Source organism: Falco rusticolus, chromosome 12 (genome assembly GCF_015220075.1).
Source record: "Falco rusticolus isolate bFalRus1 chromosome 12, bFalRus1.pri, whole genome shotgun sequence".
In the NCBI taxonomy this organism is placed as follows: Eukaryota; Metazoa; Chordata; class Aves; order Falconiformes; family Falconidae; genus Falco; species Falco rusticolus.
This window is the reverse complement of record NC_051198.1, coordinates 27,703,599-27,723,885: the sequence shown is the minus strand read 5'-3', so window position 1 is coordinate 27,723,885 and position 20,287 is coordinate 27,703,599. Positions and strand designations below refer to the sequence as shown.

Sequence of the window (20,287 nt, the reverse complement as noted above, 5' to 3'; positions counted from 1 at the left end):
GGGCATACAGGCAGCTTGAAAATGAAGTTGCCACTCCAAGGAGGGACTTAGGGATGTATGTGCGCAAAAGTAATGTGTAGGCAGTCCCTGTGTTGAATCTTCCCTTCTCCATATAGCTGACTGCACACAGGTGAGACTGAACTGAGATCCTCCATCCTTTTCCTATCAGTTGCTGAGCAGATGGTGAGCCGTCATCGTTGTTATTTTATATTCCAGACTCATGGAGTGGGGCTGTGAGCTGGCAATTTCTTTTTCTCAGCTTGGGACCAACAGATCTTTAGAAGTCACAACATTATTATTTTATTAATCTCTAGGGAACCACTAAGATCGGGGTGCCTTGTACTAAGTACACACATGAAATAGAGGCTACTAAGAATTCCTTGTCCCAGACAGTTTAAGTATGGACCTAATTTTGGCATAAACCTGTGAACTATACCTAAACAATCCTGGCTTCCTCTGTGCCAGTCCTAATGCCCCATTTTGCTCAAAGGGGCAATATTTGGCTGTGATCAGGTGGCTGGAAGGTTACTGTTCCAACTCCCAGCTTCTTCTAGCAATAGCTGGTCATCATACACTCCTAATTTCTATAGTGACCTGCTGAAAGTGACTTACCTGTATTAGTTTTACATCAAGTTGAAACAGAGTATGCGCGTGCACACAGCTGGTTACTGTGTTTGTTGCAGTGGGGATCTCTGGTTCAGGCATGGTAACTTTTTAAGCCGGTTTAGTGTGATATCAAACATTCATCTGATGATACCAGTCATGTCAGATGAGTACAAAAGGCAATTAAAAAAATATTGGTGAACAATTTATAGTGCTAAAGCTAAGCTGAGAAGCTAAAACCACAAGCTTTGTCTCTGTTAGCAAGGTAACAAGCTGCAACAAGCTGTTCTTATATAACAAAGCAATTACGTTTTCTCAGTCTCACAAGTTTTTGAAAACACAGCTTTCTCAGGCTTTCCACTGATAACACTTTGAGGCTCTTCAGGGGAAGTACGATAAATAAGCAGTCACTACTGCAAGCATATTTTTGATCACCAACTTTTCCTGCAGAAATAGCTTACATTTTGTATCTATGCTGATACACTCTCACACTTGAAATAGGTCAAATAGCTGTCACTGAAAGAAGTAGCAAGTCACTCGGTGCAGATCCCCTGACAGAATCAGAAACAAATCAAAAAAAGGTCATTGCATCTACGGGGAGAAGCAAGAGGCTGGGTTAATGTCCATGGTTAGAAAGAGAACTAAGTAATGAAGCTGTCATAGAGTTTTTCCAAACCATTTTTTATCCTAATCTTCCTGAAATATTAAATTACAAGAGCTGCAGTAGCAGGCTCCCCAGACAAAACTGTGCCATACATACAAATTAAAAATAAATTATAAATGGCTCTGTACAGGAAAAATGTAATTCTTCCCATCAAAGCATTGAATGGACTGAGGAGAACATGTCTCTTATGGCTTACAGAGACGCTTAAGAAGAGAAGGCTACCATTTGTCTTTCTAAAGCAATAACAAGTAGTATTTGTGGCCAAATTATGCATTACTCTTTGCAAGACAAGAAAGGCAACTAAGACTCTTTAAACCAGTAGTGTGGAAAAAGAAAGATGATCCTTAAATCCATATTCCAGGTACAAATGGGTGTTTCATGGGGGTATTGAGATCCAGACATGAAATTGCACATGCTGAAATTTGTCAGCTCAGGCCCACCTCTGTGATAACAGCAAGGGCTCCCAAGGACTCAGCCCACTCTCAGAATCAACCAGGCCTTCAAACCCAGGAAATAACAGGAGCATGTGCAGAGTGCCCAAGCACTGCAGGCATCAGCACCCATTTAGGTATGCAAGTGTGTATTTCTGAGAGCATATTCTTCTGATCTTAATGCACTCAGGAGGAGGAGAAGATGCTTAGTGTTATGTGAGTAGCACTCAGCTGTGTCCAAAACACAGAATCTTTTGGGCCAAATTCAGAGGTATGTCCTGCAGCTCCCCTCCACGTTCTCTAGGAACTGTAGGAGTCTGCTGGATGTTCAGCATTTTATTCTCTTGTAACAGCCATTATTCACAGGTGTCTGGGAGAAACAAAACCTGTAGCAGTTTGTTATTGTTCCAGGCAGGAAAAAAAAGGATAAAAATACTGAATCCAAATGAAATTGCTGGCAGGATTTCCCAAGATAAAGTACAGCCTTCTACCTGTGCAAAATACCTATATGCATAGTTTTGTTCTTGTGGGGTAATAATTCTGAGCTCTTTAATGACCACAGATGGTAAGTAGTCCCTCTGCACATATTTTGAATCATAATAACCGTAGTAACTATAATAGCTATCAGCAAAGAACCCCAAACACCTAGCTGAACTCCTGCATTAGAAATGACTCAGGGGTATGAGAGATGATTCAGAAGGTGAAATATTACCTCACATAGCATGTGGGTGTTCTTCTAAGATTTCCATGCAAGTATCGACTTTGTTTAGTTTATGAGATCTGACAAGATCACAGCCCTTGCTAGTAGACTGTATTACAAAGCACTGTACTAATTCACAGGTGTCAAATCTGCCACCTCGGATAAAATACACTGGTAATATTCAGATTTCATATTGAGCCCTCTGCCTTTTCAGTGGGTACAATTTAAATAGGCAAAGGGAGAATAAATCCAAGTTACATATTGAAAATGCTGCTGAAAATAGCCTAGGAAAAATAACGTTAGTAAATGGCAATGTTAGTACTATGTGAAAGTCTATTAAAATAATCAGACTTACACATACATCACACCTAGTTTCAAAGCACCTCATAAATATTAGTTAATCTCAATAGCTAGCATTCCTGTGGTACAGAAGCATAGCATCTGTTTCTCTGTTTTACAGAGCTCCATCAGACTGCAAAGGAAGAGATCATACATTTAGAAAGCAGCAGAGGAGAGGCTGTGACCCCTGGAGTCTTGATGTCCTTTGTGCACCTGGAAGAGGTTAGGTATACTTTGTTACTCAAAATTCCCAAGCAGGTAAAACAGATAGAAAAGTCCCTACCAGAGCAGCTCTGCAGCAAGACTCAGGCTACACTCAGGCAGTTGAAGTGTGCCTCTTATGCACCCCAGCCGCATCCCATGACCACCACAGAGACTGTGCATGCCCAGACATTGCTGGGAAATTCTTCTTCCCTGAGAAGAGAGGGAGCCAGGCAGCTCTGGGCTCCTGTTCACACCTTGTTGCAGACTCCAGCTACATGCTCATTACAGTGTCATCATCCAGTGTAATCTGCTGATAGGCTATGGATATTCCCTGCATGTGAAGATGACCCTCAAATAAGTGACATATATCTGGTGGCTGGGTGAGAAGTCTGGCAGGTAGCTGGGGTAGGTTGACTGCTCCTGCTAGAGAGCTTGCTGGGGAACTGCTGCATTATTTCTTTCAGACACTAGAATCTGGCCATCATCATATTAAGGAATATCGATGCACAAGTAGCCTCTTCATCTTAAACTAACAACAAAAAAAGGTTATTATCAGGTACATGGGCATAATTTCATGATTAGGGCTATCTAAATAAGGCACTTAGGCAGATGGACTTGAAAGAACATCATTAAAGACCTGTACAAGCAGCTGGCTTTTTCTACTGCAAAGGTGCTTAGAGTCAGCTGAGCCCAATTCCTGGCTAAGCTGTTTGAGTAGGGCCCTAGCTGGGAGGAAAGGGTGGAAATGTGAATGGCACTTCAGGGTGCAGTTTCTCATCAGACAGTGATTTAACAGCTGCCAGCTAGGGAAGGGGGTGTTCTTCCCCCAGCCCCTATGTAGTCTTGTGACTTTCCTAATACCAGCTCTGGTATTTATCTAGCCCCAGGGAAATTAAATTCAGGTAGCAAAGCTGGTAGAGATTTGAGCTCCACAGAAGAGGAGGAACAGATTTTCACTGGCTGAGCTTTGGGATCTGGTTTGCAGTGGCAGCAGGCAAGTGGTAGAGCAGACATGGGAAAGGAGTGGAGCAGGTCCAGCTCTGACCTGTGGCCAATTGTAAGATAGGCTCTTGGGACTCCTTTTTTTCTTTTTTGTAATTCCTTTATCTAATGAAAAATACTTGCATTTGACTCAAATTTGAAAATACTTCGCTCTAACAGAAGTGATTGTCAGGTCCTGTTTGCCTTACCTGCAAAGTTCTTTTTACTTCCCCTAGCAACCCCCTGGTTAGAGAGCTGTGCTGGAAATATGTTCTGAAAATCCATTTTCAGGAGACTAAAGTCTTTGATGGAAACCTGCAATGCTCAAATGAATGTCCTTCTGTTATGCTGAGATTGCCTACAGAAATGTTAAAAGAAAGTCTTCAACTACCACTGTGTTTGTAGGGTAGGAACAATTTAGTTTCAATAATAACAAGGCGATTGGCAAAGAGTAAATAATTTCTGTAGTAAGCTATGCCTTAAGTGTAGATCATTGTTGTAGTGACATGCCCAAACAATTATTTATCACAGGAGATGTTAGCGTGGGCTATGGAGCTTAGTGACCCAGCAGCTGCAACGTGCTGGGAATAGTTTTCTTGTTGTATTTCCTACCCTGACCTTTTCCTGGGGGTAGGGAAGAAACAGTGCTGTGGAACTGAGATTACTTGTGTGTGCTTACCACTAGCAAAATGGCCTTTTCTGAATGAACTGCGTAATCCTGGGGAAAGAGCAGAGCTTAATTAACTAACTAGCATGCGTGACTGGAAATGGGACTTCAGTTATTCTGCTGATAGACCACCAGCTTGAAGCAGCAGTCACTGCAGCTCTTGTCTTCTGAGATCTATGGGGTGACTTTGACGAAGTGAGTCTGAGCCTCTTGAATCATTATAATGGCAAGCTTGGAAAAGAAAAAGGAGCTCTCACTGCATGTAAGTATGGAAACGTTCACCTGCCTTCATAGGTGCTCTGTGGGCAAGTGAAATGAGGCATTCATTTACTTTTTGTTTTGTTTTTTTTTTAATTGGATATGTAACTAAAAAAATATGAACTGTGCTGGAATGCAATTGTAACATACGTTTCCAGAAAAAGTTATTAACTTCTGGAAAGTATAAGTGAAAGCTGTACAAATCAGGAAAGATTTCAGTATGTAGTTTAGTGTGGTTATACAGTTGACTTCTTATTAAGGCAAATCTTGCCTTCTACATAAGCCTACCAATTTCTTCTTGTCTGCTATGCTGATTCTGATATGAATTATGTCATTAATAAGCTGACTGCTTGGTTTAAAATTACTAGTTTAACTGGCAATTCCTGCTTTCTTTTCCACAAATTGAATAAGTGGTCCTCTTGAGGAAAATCATGGAGGGAGTAAAGAATTATTTTTGTGTGTGTGTGGCTATTCTTCTAGTGTGATTCTTGATCTCCAGGTGGTTTGTCAGCTCTCAGATTGAACTTTGGAGGGGGCGAAGCTGATGGAACATGGTGATCTGAGGGTAACTCTGTTCCATTTTGGTTACCCTCATGGATCATGGAATTTAGTTATTTGTCCTAGGTCTGGATTTGTTTGGATGAGTTAATTTAAGGGGTACTGTGTCTGGGCAAACATATATCAAGAATTTCCTTTTCTAGAATACTGGTAAGTGAATGGAGAATGAATGAAGCCATACTAAATTCACACCTTCATCCAAGCAAATACTCCGGTAATGCATTTGAGCAAATGACTCAACACTAAACTAAGCATATATCTAGGGACTAATAATCATAGATTCTTCTCTTAGTCTGCCAAGTGCGTATAGCACTATATATACCCTAAATAACCAACAGGGATATGTATTACATGGACTGAAATAAAATAGAGTTGCAATCATGCTGCTTCCAGCAGCTGCTGCAGCTGCACCTTATTTACATAAAGAGCGGAAATGTTTTGAAGCTATTTCCTTTCCTACTGGCACCAAGAGGACCAACTCTTTCAAAAACACTGAAATAGATCAGCCAGTTCAAACAAACTGAAGCAGGCCTGAAATTCTGTATTTGGATTCACTTCTGACCCTGATCTTGGGCCTGTCTTGATTAAGCCTGCCAATGTAAATTCATTGGCTTTCACTGACTTGAAGAGGAGCAGGGCTGAACGCTGAGCTGTTAGAGCTGTTATAGGGGAGTGCAGAATGGATTTTGCTGTGTTCTTTCTTTACAGTGATGAGCAGATTTATTGTTTTGTTTTAGTTCCAAGTACTACTTTGCTGTAACTTTAACCTGGTGAGGATCGGATAGCAAAATGCAAAGAGAGAGCTAGCCAGGCATTCCCAAGCGCGTTTGTCTCTCCTTTGAGAGGCTAGTGTTCAAGTCGCCGATTCCTTGTGTCACTGAGCCAGGCTGCTGCGTAGGCCCATAGCCACAGAAGTACTGGGGCTGTTGTGTCCTGCTGACTCCAGATGGGCAGAGCCTGCTCAGGTCAGTGAGGTGCTGATGGGGCTGGGGTGGGAGAGACCAGCTCTGGCCGTGGGAACTTGAGCTGCTTAAAGCAGTGTGTTGCAAGCCTGCCTCTGCAGCCCCACTGCTGCAAATGCCAGCCTTGGTGGCAGGGACCACCGATACCTCTCCCACCAGCTTTTGGCCCCATGCAGCGGGACACCAGTGCTGTGAGGGTGTGCTAAGGCTGCCAGGCCAAATGCAGTCACCGGCACTGACCCCATGAGAGGGGCAGGATCTCAGTGCTGAGGGAAGGGGCACACAGCTCAGCTGCGGCAGTGCAGAGCCCCTTGTCTCTCTGTGCTGTGGCTCCTTGGGGGCCCTGGGATTTGGGATAGCAATGCTGTCTGCCTTTGCAGAGAAGTTGTGAGGATAAGGGAATTAAAAGTCACAAGAGTGCAGAGACTAAGTTAATCAGTGACAGACAATTGCCTGAGACATATCAAGATACAGCTTCCCTTTCTTTCATCTCCCCTAATTACACAAAGCTTTAAAAGACCTTTATTATTCTCTGTATTACACTGGAACATAACCTATGATGTTTGTTAGGAGGAAGTGACAGAAAAGCCACTGCAGCAACAGGCTCCTGAAGGAAAGATTGATTATTTGTGTGTGTGTGTGTGTGTGTTAGGATTTCCATTATTTTGTGAAAAATACAAAGGCTTTCTCGTATTTATTCCTGCTGATTTCCTTCTATGGTGAATTCAATGCTTCTCCACTCAGGTACTAGTTTGTTAGATATACTTCAGCTAAATGGAAGGCGAGAAAGATCTCAGGTTAATTTGCTGCCCTAAAGATACTCATCTTATGAACCATGATGCTGATACATATGGCAAAGCAAAGGTGGAGTCTGCCACTGTGCAGCAGGGGCTTCTGCCTCCCCAGTCGTTTTGAAGAAGAGACATCTAAAACTCCAACTCAAATGTTAAGAAGATCAGGAGGTGAATGATTACCTGTAAATAAAGATGTGCAGCCAAGCAGCTGCTTCACACATGCACAGTACAACTGTAGGATCATACCTAAGTCTCTGTCTGCTTGGGGGTTAGCTGAAAAAAGCCTGCAGCATAATAGCTACCATTATTTTTAAACATTTATTTTGTGATAGCACTCTGAAGTCTAGCAGGTCAAGCCCTGCTGTCTGAGGCACTGCACAAACATGCTGCAGAGAGCTGATAATCTGAAAGGTGAGACTTTTAAGGTGGCTAAGACAGAGAGGCAGATCAGAGAGACACAGCAGTATAACAGCAACTGCGATTAATGTTGTCGCTATATTCAAAGTGATGCTGTGTGTTCTTTCACCCCAGAAGAAATGCTGGAGCTGAGTGAAGTCTCATGTGGCTGGCCTTTTCTTCCTCAGGCTCCTCTTTGTGTGGTTGGTTATTTCCTATGCATCTTATTTAGGGAAGTTTATGCCCACAGCATAATTCAACCCCTTTATTCAGACACCTTCTTATTTCTTTGTCTGAACCATAACTTGACGCAGAGGTAGGCATTTGACATGGAAATCTTAAATCTGCTTCAAGGAAAATGTTTCCAGGTTGGAGGCCACTGAGCATATGGCCTTACAAAGGGGAGACAGTCAGGATGCATCATTATAAGCAGTACTTGTTCCTCAGCAATAAGACACTGTGCGCATAGTGCCTTCTAGTCTTTTTTCATTATTATTCTCCTGTGTGTGTTACTGATTTCATTTCTGGCAATGCATATGGAAATCAAGTAACTTTTCTGTTATAATTGCAAGAGAAAAGGAAAAGAAAAAAGTGAGAAAAAGAAAGCACAAACTTTCCTTCTAATACTTTGTAAAGACCCAATTTCTAATAAAGCAAGACGTTCTGCACTTACAAGTCTTCCACCTGCAACATTTGGCTAAGCTCTGTTACTGTTAGCTAGGGTACATGTTCTGTAGCCATTTGACTTGGCCAGCTGGTAGCGTTGCCTCTCAATCACGCTAGTTTAATCTTCAGTCTCATTTCATATTGTGATTATTTCTTGCTGTTCTGTTCTTTTGTTTTGATAATTCAAAAGGAAGTATTTCCATCAAGTGTCCAAAGTGTGACCAAATGCTGGTTTAGTGGTTTTTATTGTTTGGGGCTTTTTTGCAATTCAAACTTTGTTCTCCTTTTCTTTTGCAAGATCATATGTCAAGATATGCAATGGCCCAGATTCATTCCCATTTACTTTACTAGGAGTGTGACTATTAACTGAATGTGTGTCGGTCTTTACCTATTGCATTTTCCCCATGCACACCCTTCCATCTTTTCAATTTTTCTGAATCTCTCTCTGCTCACTTCCGATTCATTTCTGTTTTATGGACACTCCTGATATGATATGACCCCGTGTGACCAGTTTGCTCAGCCCAGAGCAGTTACAGGATTTGGGACCAAAGAAGCCTAGGTGAAAGCACTTCACCTGATGCAGCTGTACTTTGTTGCACCTGCATTGCTGTCATGAGAGGGCACTATAAAAACACTAAACTGAATCCAGAGTGCAAGACCTGGCAGTTTTGTGATTGTCAAAGCTGAGCTGCCTGGGGAGATTTTAGTAGTTGCTGTCAAGCTTTCAGAAGGTCTTGAGTTGGCTGAGCACCTAAAATTCAGCACAAACTATTTGTGCAGCCCCTCCTCAAGGAGGCATGTGTCAGCCCTTTGCAGAGTGGGAAGCCTCTTCTGTCCTTCATAGTGGCACAGAAGTGCCACCTTGTTCCTTCCACAGAGACAAGGGAGCTGGAGAATAAGCTCTTGGTTTTAATCTGGGCCAGCAGCTTTAATGGAAATCAATGTTAATTACAGAAAACTCATTCCTGTTTAGGATGAAGCAAATGCTGGTTAAATTGCAGGATTAATCACTCTAGGGGCAGACTGGCTTTCCTATTCTCTCTTGCTCATGGGTAGAAACCACCTACATGTTTATAACTTCCAGCTCCCTCCTGCTGTGTGATGGCACGAAGGTGCAGATTTGTCAGTCTCTGGGGACCAGCCATATGAAATTGTTTTCTTTGCTCAGTCATTTGCAGAGGGTGTAGGGAGCAGAGCTGCGTGGCTGACTTGCGCCTGGGAAAGCCAGCTGGTATTGCAATGGCTGCTTTAACGATTAGGGAAGAGTGCTATTACTGCTGTCTCTGGGGGAGTAATCAATCAGAGACAGCAAATGTCTTTTCACTCAGCACAGATGACCATCTCCACGTGTACAGTGCCAGGAATACCTTCCAAACTCACTGTAAAGAAAGTTGGGGCCTGGGCCTTTGGCAGGAGCTACAACAAACAACAAATACTGATTTACCTGGGGAGTGCAAGGGTGGAAGGGAAAGGGCTTTTTTTTCCCTCCTGGTAGATTAGGGTACACTAACCTTGATTACAGCATTACAGTAAAATCCCTGTGTCCAGAAACACTTCAATTGGCAGCTTTCCAGCTTTTCCAGTGATGCCACCTTTGAGCTCTGAGCCACAGCAAAGGCAGTTCTAGCCCTGTTTTCCCTGCTCATCCAGGAAAAAGAGCAGCTGGCAGCTGTGAGGGATGGAGAGGAGCCCTGTGGGGAAGATCTGTCACTGCCTGCTGACAAGTGATGGAAAATAACTTACTAGGGCAGGCCTTTTCAGGTACAGTGAAGTTTGGGCCATTTTGTCAGCTAATGAAGGGAAATAGCCACATTGACAAAGCTTCAGCCTGAGGCTGCCCTGTAAAAAAAAAAAAACAACCTAAAAAAACCCCAAACAAAACAAAAAGGCCTGAGAAAGGATTTTGTTTTGTTGGTTTGGGCTTTTTCTGTTTGGGTTTTTTTGTAATTTTTTTTTTAGTTACCACAATCTGTTAAGAGTCACATGGAGTCTTGCTTATGAGATTTAAATCACCTGAGTGGATCTGGGGCAGTGGACAAGAGCAAGAGGCTGTGATGGCTTTGAGGAGGTAGCCACAGCATTGGAGGTGCTGCTGAGCATGAGGGATGGGGATGGGGTTGAACAGGGAGTCCTAGGTGGAGGTGTCTCTTTTCAGAAATATGCACTGAATTAGTTCTCTGGTGAGGGCAAAGGAGGGCATCCCCAAGTAGAACAACAGTCAGGACTGGTGGATTACTGGAGGAAAAAGCAAGTGAGGCATACAGAGGCAGTTAATGCAAAAATGTGTCTCATAAGAGCAGCTTCACTGCAGGAGGACTAGGATTAAGAGGGTTGTCTTCTGTCCTTTTTTTCCACTGCCTCCCCCAGCACATCCACCTGGTTTAGACCCTTGGTTTCAGCTTCCCAATCTGGGAGGACTCAATTGCTTAGCTGGGCAGCAAGCTGAAATGATGCTGCTGACCTATAGTTAGTGAAGGGTAACACCATTCAGAAGTTCTCCTGAAGTGCTTGAACCCTGTCCTCATTAGAGCCTGCCCAGAGGGCTTCAGATGCAAATTCAGGTGTTTTCCCGGAACAAACTCTTCCCCATCCTGCAGAGATTGTACCTTGATATAGCCTAAAAACAGACCATCCTACAGCTGCTTTCTGTGTGCTGATTTTTACCAAGAGCAGAAACAGCTCTATATTATAAACTCCGTGGCCCCAGAGGCTTGTTTCTGCCCAGGCTCCCGCTAGTCTGGGAGGAGAAAGAAAATAAAAGCCAAGTGCAGACAAGGCAGAGAGCAAGGCCTGCTGACAGAACTGAGCACAGAGGACAAGCAATGCAAATTAAAGTATTCCAGGACTTACTTCTGATCCAGTGGCCAGTTTGGAATAAATGAGGTAATACCCTGTGGGCTGTCCTTATCAAGAAGACATTGATTACTGTAGGAGTGGTGGTGAGCCACGGGCATCTGAGAGCCCATACGTTTAAGCTTCATGTCAACTTTCACCCTGTTCTAATCAGAATCTGATTTAAGGTGCAAGATTTTTTTGACTATTCCTAGTATCTCTCAAGTTTTGTTCAACTTTGAAATGTCCTTTTCCAAGTTATATGTTTCTTTGTACTTTTTTTTTTTTTTACAAGCCCAAACATAAAAGGTCTTACAACCTGGACCTTTTCAATATATGAAGAAATGTCAATATATTTTCTAGATGTCTGACTTGCAGCCTCCTCTGTCTTACAGTGAAGGCAACTTTCCCCTTCATGCTACCTACAATCAATGGATAAATTAGACTTGCTTTTGCCCATTTGCTGGTAGCTGTACAGAGGCTGCAAGATGTCACACATTTGATATTAACTGAATTATGAAGCTAGCTTTCTGTGCGATGTAAACCAATATGCTAAGGAAGGATGTGCCTAGTCGTCAAGCATTTTCTAGATTACTCTTCCATTTACTGAAAGCAAGCAATTGCTAAAAAAACCCCAAAACACACACTGATATTTCATCTTGCTGTGCAAAGATGTGCATTCCAACAGCTGCAGGTTTCTCAGAAGGCTTTTTGGAGTTATTCAACAAAAGGGAAGGCAAAATCTGGACCAGGAGATTTTCTTGGCATATTTTCAATGTCCATTCATAACAGCTCAAACACTTGCATCACTTGCAGGGTGAGGGGGTTACAGGCAGAAACGTTGATCTGCTGAGAGGAGTGCTGAGCTTTGCTGCTCTGTGATGGCTGAGAGAGGGGATAGGAGTTGAGTTTCCAAACTGGCAAGGCCACAAGACCGCAGGACCAATACTGGACAGCATTTCATGGTATGCATTATCAGGGCCTGTGTCTAACCCTAGGGATGACAGCAAGGAGCTGCCTCAGGGGCCACTGTCTTGCCTCCTCACTGCCCTGGCTTTTTGGTCCAGCTTAGCATGGGCTGAGAAGTTTGTCTGCATCATTTTTATGTTCTCTTTCCTGCTTCTGAGAGAAACAGGGCATTTGGACCTTTGCTTCTCTCACCATCTCCAGCATGTGCATGGTTAATGGGTCACTAGTTACCTGTGTCAGGAGCCAGCAGGGCCTTGCTGCTTGGGAGAAGTGCTGAGTGGTCCTTGGGAGAGGTTTCCTGACCCATTAACAACATGGAGGTAGAGCACAGAGAGGAGCTCCCCTGTATCCCCACTTCTTTACATGACAGGCATGTGCTGGGGCTAGCCCACTGGCTTGCAGCACCCACTCCTTTCAGCCAGCTGCTCTGGCCCAGTGCTCGCCAGCCACTCTCATGCCAGGAACCCTGCCATGCTGAGTTCTCAAGTCTGTGCTTCACTCTTACACTGGTGTTTGTACTGGCAGAGGAACCTGGGGTGGAACCAGGGAAGCTTTTTGATGCCAGAGTGCTTGTGTTCGCTCCGGATGCCACTGTTTGCCTGATTCCTTTTCTCTTCTGGTGGGTCAGGAAGCCTCCCCTCTCTGGTCAGTGGGGCTGGAGGCTAAGTGCCTGCATTCAATCCCTTGCTATCCCCCCTTTGCTATGTGCTGTTGGCAGGGGCTGGGAGGATGTTTTCCTAACTTTGCAGCACCAGAGTGCTAGGAGCAGATGGGCTAAGCTTGTCACTGAGTCTGCTTCCTCCCCTCATAGCGTATTTGTCACAGGGGATGAGGTGCTGGCAGCTTGGTCTTTTGCTGGGCTTCTGTTGGGGCCAGCCCCTGGCAAAAGGTTAGTGCTTGCTGCAGATCTGCAGCCAAGTTTGCAGCGTTGACTCGGCCCCGTGACTCAGACTGAGCCACAGCGTGAGAGTAGACAGAGTTACATAAATCTCACTCTGGCTCCTGGGGACATGGGCAGAGACTGAGGTACGTTGTGTGCTGTCCATGTGTTTGGATTGCTGGTCAGCAGTAACGACGACTTTGCATGTGCCTTGTGAGCTGAAGCTGCTGTGCCCAAATGGAGGGAGAAGGGTGAAAAGCTGTGCAGGAGCAGCTATATCACAGGATGCCAGGATGTCCCTGTCAGCATCACTGGAGGAATGGCACTAAATCCATATTTATCCCATGCTCTTTGCTCTTTCACGTGCAGCCTGTGAAAGGGCTTGCCTTGCTGTTGTGTTTGCTTCCTTCCAGCTGCACAGTGCTGTCACTGTGCAGATATGTATGGCAGATAATGATTTTTCACAAGAATAAGCACTGCCCCTGAAAAAACCTCAAACCTTTAAAATTCATAAAGTAACAGAAATAGGTACTCAAGATTAGCTTCCACGAGATGAACTTTCTGCCTTGCTTGACTCACACTAGCATAAGCAGGAATATATCAATAGGATTTAACAGTGTAGCTATCTAAGCCCACTCTGGCTACTTCTTTATGAAGCACGGAAGGTGGGAGGAAAACCTAGCAGAAAAGTCAGTTTGCTAGGGTGAGATCCCTCCTTTGCCACCCACACCACTGCCCATAGAGGATATAGGCATAAAGCAGCCGTGCTACGGCAGCTCAGGGGAGCAAGCAGTATTGTGAGGCACCCTGAGGTGATCTCACATGGACAAGATAGCTCTCAAGGGTAGGCTGAGCCTTTCTACAGACAAGATGAGGAGCCTAGTGATATTAGTCTTCACCATAAATGCCTCAGCCGAATGTCTTAGACGGGGCAAATCCACACAGAGGACCTTACACCAAGCACGGGTCCTCCAAAGCATCTTTCCCCAGCAGTCTTTTTCGTGGCGGGTCACCCTACAGGCACTTGGCTCGCTCTGCCCACAGGCATCCCTGTTCACAACAATTATCTGGCCCTGCAGCACTGACTACAGCTGCCGTTCAGGGAGCACATCCTCCAGCTGGTACGAGCCCTCCGTAGGCGTTGTACCAGCATTTCTCCTAGGCCAGCGAGGAAGCAGGGGTTAAAATGAACACAGAGCTGTAATCAACTGAATCGCACGGTACTAGAACTAAGATGCATTTGATGAAGCTTGTAGGGAATGGGTTTCACAGAGAAATAATGTGTACCTCTAGACAGCAGGGAGTGAACTTCTGCAGATTTATAACCTGTAGTATCCCTAAGCAACAGCTGTGCATCCTGCTGGACTAAGCAGAGAGTAGGCTGCAGAAAGTTGCCAGGCTCAGGTGATCTGAGACAGGATGGAGAGTCTGGATGCCTGTTAGGTGTTTCTTTTATTCTTAGGGCTGTTCAATGAACAGGAGAAATAAAACACTTTTTTTGTGGTTCAACAGATAGCCTTGATGATACTATATTCCATGACTGTCAGATTCAGGCAGTTTGTTAAAATTAGAGATGGTAGATTTATGGCCCAGAAGGGATTACTACCGCATGTTGCAGACGAGACTTCCCTCTCTTATTTTGGCATGTTTGCCCTCTTCCACGCTACTGGTGTTCTCCCCTCTAGGGATGAGGCCTTCAGGCACAACTCTAACATAAGCAGAGATAAGCAGCAGCCCAAAGGCTGCCACATTGGGCCGTAGCTGCCATGATGTTAGCAGGCCCAGGGTGCTGTTCCCTTCCTCCTCTGATGCCTTTGGCCCAGAGAGCTGCCTCAGTACCTTCCTTTCCTCTCCATGTCTGTGGCCCAGGACAGGAAAAATATTTGAAGGTTTGAAAGAAAAATGAGGACAGGGACAGAGATCTTCACTGTTATTTTGAGGAAGATGTGGCTCACAACTTTGACTTCTAGCACAAAGGATTTTTTTCTAGAGTGCCAAACTAGGATCAGAGCATCAATCCTCTAGCCCGCTTCCAACCTACACTCTTCCTTCTTGAACAGAATCTGGTTTTCCTCACTACCTCTGGCAAGATGTGTATCCTGGTATCTCATCTCCTGTTGCCACAGCCCTTTCCCAGGCTTCTCTGCTCTACTTTGCACTGAAATATGCTGTCACTTTTTAATTGCAGTCCTAGTACTTGGCACAGTTATTGTCCAGTGGTGTCATATGAGGCATCAGGCAGTAGCTATGGTCTCTTCCGTGGTGTCTGAAGTGCACATGCTGTCACATGTGTAGCTCCTTTGCAGGTTACACAGCCCCTAATTGTTGTGTGTCTACTTTCTTTTAAGCAATGTTTCTACCATAATTCTATGGGGTAAGAAACTGATTAAAACGTACCAAACTGTATAATCTTTAGTGCTTTGAAAAATCCCTGCAGTCGGTGGGTGGCTGTGGGGGAGGGAGTGATTGATGCAAAATGTCCCCTCTCCCCAGGAGATCTTTCTCCCCCACACCCATAATCCTACTACTTTGTACTTACATAACATTGTCATCTCATATAGCGCATATGCAATTGATTTGTCACCAGAAGAAAGTTCAACCAGAAGTTGGATCAAGGGACTGAGAGTTGGGGGTCCTGACTTCTGCAGCTGGCTTTGGTTTTCTTCTTTGCAAAAGAGATCCTACTGAGTGGGCAAGGCAAAAAGCAGCTGATGTGAAATGAAGTTTATGTTGGAGAAATGTTTTGAGATCCCTTGATGGAACTCACTAATTTATTAATGGAATCTTCTCTAATAATCAAATTTCTTTCAATTAACTAATGAGACTCCCTTGTGAGGGTACAGTATGCCATTCAGCAAGCAAAATAAAACCCCTGACCTTCAGAGAGCTCTTCCTAGGTGTGCAGAGTGAGGCAGTGCTGGAGTTCTAAAGGGTGGCAGGACCAGAGCTCTGCTGGTGCTGCACACTGCTGTATTGCACCAGGGCCTGGTAGCCTGCAGCAGGTGGGATGGGCTTGTAAAGGGTGGGTATTTTTAGGGAGAAAGAATTAGGCAATATGAAAAAAACAGGTCCCATCTGGGAGGAAACACTGAGTGATGCTTAACATCTGTATGTGCATGATGCATGTCTGTTATTTTAGTGGGTCAAGGAAGCTGATCCATCTGCCCCCTAAAACACATGTCAATGCTGGGACACTTTTCTTGGGCTCCATCAGCAGCCTTATGAAGCACAGGGGACCACAGCCCCAAACTGGACTGGACAGAGTTTTATTCAGCCCCAAAACACCATAGATGTTCCTGTAATCTTGGCTAAAGGGGGCTAAGGAAGCTGGTCAGCCGAACACATTTATAAAAAGTTTTGCATCTGTGTAGCAGCAATGGGAGTGTTAAATTACGGGCACCAGTGCCACATGGCTGGATTATGACCAGATAAGGAGAGGCTGTTAACTCTACTAGAGCATGTAAGGGACAGTAGGGGAGGGAGAGAGTGTGTGCAGAGTCTCTGTGCAACAGGTCAGGACTGGGAAGGCAGAATTAATATTGCCTGCTCTACAGTTCCAGTGTAAATTACTCTCTTGAGCTTTAATATTTAGCTCTTTGTATTTCTGTATATTAAATCTGGATAAGCAGTTCCTGAGACAGGAACAGATATTGTATTCCTGCAGCACCCAGGTTGGGTAGCTGTTGTATTCAGCTAGCAGCAACAAGTATCATTAGGTTTAACTGGTGATCAATATGTCATTTCAACTAATGGGAGAAAATTTGCCACATAAGAATGTATTGGGTTTGCTCAGAGCAACACAAGGGCTGGAAGTATTCCAGAACCCTTAGAACAAGCAGACGCTGCTGCTAGGCCAGGCTTACCTTCATGGTGTGAAAGAGGGATGGATGTGACTGTGACACTGGAGCTCAGCCTCAGTGCAGGGGCAGGTGGGAGCTGTCAGTCCCTGGCTCCCAAACCTCTTCTGCTACTGCTCAGGAAACTTGCTTGTTAGCTTTCTGACTTCCTTCAATTGTTGGGGTTTCTTTCTTTGAAATACATGCTATTCATCTGCCCTATAGAGAAGCAGATATAGTTAGCCTATCGCTGTTAGAAACATGATGCCTCTACAAATTTAGCCTGTTTTTTAGCAGAAATTCCTCTCCAGCAAGGCTCCCTGCTTTGTCAGAGCCATTCTTCCTCCTGATCTTGCATGCAAGGCATGCACTGCACGTGGTCCTCATGGCGGGATCTCTGGGAGGGCAGCTACATGCCAGCTGGCCACAGTCACAGCACTGTGAGTGCATCCTTTTCTCCAAAAGCTCGGGCACAATGTCACTGTGTGACTTTGTAGCAAGTGTGTCATATCATCACATCCAGTATGAGCTTTAGTGAGTGTGGTTGATTTCTCATTTTAGGCTCATGAACAGCACCCTTTTTCTTCCTTTCCCTCCATCCCCTACAGAACCTTGGATCTGGTCTTTATTTATAAGACAGCATCTTTTCAAATTTCTTTATTTGTCCCATGGATATGAGTGCCTAGCTGGAACTTGCACTGGATAGAATGCGAAGAATTTCTTTCTTCGTTCATGTAGCATATGTTTTGTAAATTCTTTCTTTCTTTTCCCCTAAAGATTTACTCTCTAGTTAGATGTTGGATTGTGATATCCTATTTACAAATACATCTGGAAGAAGCAATGAAGGCAAGAAAACATCAGATTAGGGGATAAAAGGGAAAAGGGAAAATAAAAAAAAAAAGCAGAAAAAAAAAAAGCAATACGTATAATTATTTGTAAAGGACACGCTGTTCCTTTGGGCCACCAAGGTATGTTGGTCTGACTGGAACTTTTGCTTTTTGCCTGGTCCCACTAAGCACTTTCCATGTACCTTTGTGAACTAGCACATGCTGGAGGAAGCAACTGTTATCCATTGCTTCACGGGAAGAATCCAGAGGTGGTTACACCCTGCTGCCTTGCTGGCCCCTATCTGTACTTCTGAAAGGCAGCAAAACAAAATTAGATCTAGTTGAACAGGACAGAGCATAGCCTCGGGGGTCTAGTATATTTTGATAAGTGTGTCTCTTTGGCTGCCACATCCGAGCAGCTGAGGTTAACATACATGCTTCCACTGACAGCTCCTCGTGTTGGGCTTGCAGGACCCACTCTTCAGGGACAGTTCTGGCACATGGGTCACCTGTGGTGCTGGGCCCAATTTGCTGCTCTTCATAGCACAGCAGAAGCTGTATTTCCATCCCAACATGTGCCGATTCAAAGAGAAACAAAAAAATACTGTGATATAGTTGTAGGTTAGCAAAAGGGCTATCAGTGTATCTACACTCCCCTGCAGTGGGTAGACACATTTGCACCTCTTATGTCTCCAGTCCTATTCTGGCTGAACTGTCTTAAATATTCTGTGAGCTGTGCATTCTTCCTCCGCTTTCCACATTCATAAATTCAAAGCACAGCTGGGCTAAGACAAAATGTTTGACTTAAGAGTAACTTCAGAAATGGGATTCAGTACTGTAACACAGCTACATCATGGGTCTGTGTTTAAAAGCACAGCACTTGCGCTTTTTGCATGAGTTCTCTCATCCTGAGTAGAAGAAACCAGCTGTTTTCAAAAGCTTCCTGCTAATGTTGAGTGAAAATCATGTCCTCCCAACATTTAAAACATTTCTACCCAAAAATACACCAGTGATCTTTTTATTTCAGATTAGAAATGAAGGCATTGTTTAGAAAATTGGTTTTGTAGCAGGCTACCTTCTAAAATCCAAAGAAATTCCACATATTTATTAAATATTATTATAAGCAAAATGTCCCAAGCTGTCACGCACTAAAATGGTACTCATTGGTATGTCACAGTCATTTTCCAACACTTGCTGCTGTTCTTCATTAGCAGGTATCAACAGCAATCAGCATGTCATTTTGTGGCTTCAGACCACCAGGCTTGCACACCAAAGGAACCAGAAGGTTCCTGCCTAATAAGAAGTAACATTTTTTTTCTCTTCAACCCAATAGTCAGAGATATGCCCTTAAACTGGACTCGAAATGTGCAGAGCTGCAAAGAAGAAACCACAGACGCAAGGTACTGGGTTGCTACTGCGGCCATGGTTTTAGACCTTGTAGCTTAGCTGCTTCTGAGCTGTGGGACCCACAAGTAGTGTGACGTGTTGGAGGAAATCCCGTCCAGGGACAAGGCAGACCCGCTTACTCTCGTAGCACACACAGGTGGCAGCTCTCTGCTGAAGTCATACCAAAGCAGTATTTTTAACATGACTTGAAAGAACTGCCAGCTCTTCTGCTGATGAAAATAAGGCTATTTTTAGCAATTAGCAGTATTCAAATGTTCTTTTCATGATTTGCATAGCCAGCAAATGGTTTAGTAGATTACCAGAAAGGATTAGATATTCCTCTGGATAAAAGCAGTGGTTACCATTTTTAACACACAGATGGAAATCTTCACGCTTCACAGTGTCAACTGACCCTGAGGCAGGGTGGGGAAGGAATATAACCTTGCGGCATCCTGTTAACATTTATTTGCCCACTTTCTGAGAACTTGTCTATTCATCTGTCTTGCCTAGTTCATGATAGCGCTTTGCATTACTATAGCTTCTTTCAGCTCGTAGTCTCAGACCTTCCCCTGAAACATCATGGAGGTGGACGAGATATTCAGTAGGTGAGTGTGATCTGTTCCCATCTGGCAAATTGACTGTTGAATGTAGTCCTCGATAAAATCCACTAGAGCTTCCTGGTATGTGGCAGTCTGTGCCTTCCCATAAACTATACTGTGTTGTTGTTAATAACCAATTAATATTTCTAGGATTCACAAAAACACACTTGAGCGGAGTTCCCAGGGAGGCACAGGGCTGTAGTACTGGCTGTAGTCTCAGATTAACATAGCAGACTTTGATAACAAGGCTTGATGCTGCAGTGGCAGCCAGAGCCAGCTTTCTACTTGCAGTAGTCAAAGCTTTCTCCTGTTCCCATACGCAAAAGACAAAGGAAGGTTTTGATGCTAAATATCTGGCATTTTGCAGGTCAGGTTATTATTTAATTGGCTTTTCTAGAGGCACAAGCGTGTGTGTGTCTGTCTGCAGCAGAGCCTGCCATAGCCTGTGCCATGGGTTCGTCAGTGTGTGCTTTGGCATCTGGGGAAGATCTCCTGCTGTGAGAGTGGTGGCAGAGACAGCACCAGGGTGGCTTGCAGGCAGTTCTGAACACATGGTCACCTCTCAGAGCTCACTAGTTGTATTATATGTGGCACTTCACTAAAATTAACACTGGTTTCTTAAACAAGTCTGACATCAGCCATCAGGCTGCCATGGGGTGGCAGGAGATGGCTGTGATCTAGCTATTGCATAGACTGTCATGTAGTACGAACGGTGCCTCAGATGGCCCTGATTCT

General features: G+C 44.2%; 1 protein-coding gene across 2 annotated transcripts in view; it reads left to right on the top strand.

The window, feature by feature from the left end:
• Positions 1-2,863: 2,863 nt before the first annotated feature.
• The window catches only part of PARP1 (poly(ADP-ribose) polymerase 1), a 65,246-nt gene continuing 47,822 nt past the window's right edge, over positions 2,864-20,287 (top strand). The window contains exon 1 of one of the 2 annotated variants that reach the window (XM_037405386.1): positions 2,864-2,959. The gene's annotated coding sequence lies outside the window, so the exon portion shown is untranslated. Of the gene's footprint in view, positions 2,960-4,762; positions 4,852-20,287 lie in introns of those variants that run through there. The other variant, XM_037405387.1, reaches the window with a different exon arrangement.